This window comes from Perca flavescens, chromosome 24, assembly GCF_004354835.1.
Source record: "Perca flavescens isolate YP-PL-M2 chromosome 24, PFLA_1.0, whole genome shotgun sequence".
Classification (NCBI taxonomy): Eukaryota; Metazoa; Chordata; class Actinopteri; order Perciformes; family Percidae; genus Perca; species Perca flavescens.
In genome coordinates, this window is record NC_041354.1 from 4,784,454 (window position 1) to 4,785,297 (window position 844).

The following is an 844-nucleotide window of genomic DNA, read 5'->3' on the forward strand; positions in this document are numbered from 1 at the left end:
TAGAGACTTAATGTTACTTTTGACAGTTTGAACAAACGAGGGAGAGAGCAGGAAAGAGGAGAGAAGATAACTGTCACTCTCTTTGAGCTATGGCAGCCATCCAGTACGGGCCTTCTTTGTATTCGGAGAGCACCTCGTTTTTGTGTCAGCGCGGGACAAGAGAAGCACTTAACGTGACATTTAGAGATGCTCAGAGATTCTCTCTGGAGGCCAGAGGGAGGGAGAAAAGAACCAATGATGTTATCTCAGACATGTGTTTTAAATGCCAGGAGGGGTGCTTTGCCAGAGAGCTTTGGCCACAAAGATGAGAGAATAACCCCGGCCTTTTGGACTTGAACCTCTTGCACCGGTTCTGGGGCTCACGTTAAGCTTCGTCTGAAATGGTTTCATCTCCTATCTATCAGATACAATCTTTTAAGGCTTACAGAACAATCTTCTTAGATTGTACATTAGGGCTGCTGTTATCCTTAGAAAATATCCACACATGCACGTTGCATTTTAAATTGTCGGCTACAGGATAGGACACACTGCTTTATGAGTGGGCGACAAGCTTTCTGGGATTCTGAATCTTAACCAGATGGTCGTAATACACATCTTGACTGTGGAATACAGCCATGTTTTAATACTCTCACTCCCCTGAATAATGTCCAAAATCCCTTTGCCATTAATACCAGAGTAAATATCTCTTATTGATGTGGGTTTATCCTGAAGGGACCTCCACAACAGGGCAGCATGAATATTTAATAGGTAAAGAAAGGTCAGTCTTTTGGTATAGATGCTGAGATTGAACTAATCAATCATCATTTGTGTGTGAAATGTGTTCAATTAAAGCAAAACCTCTATG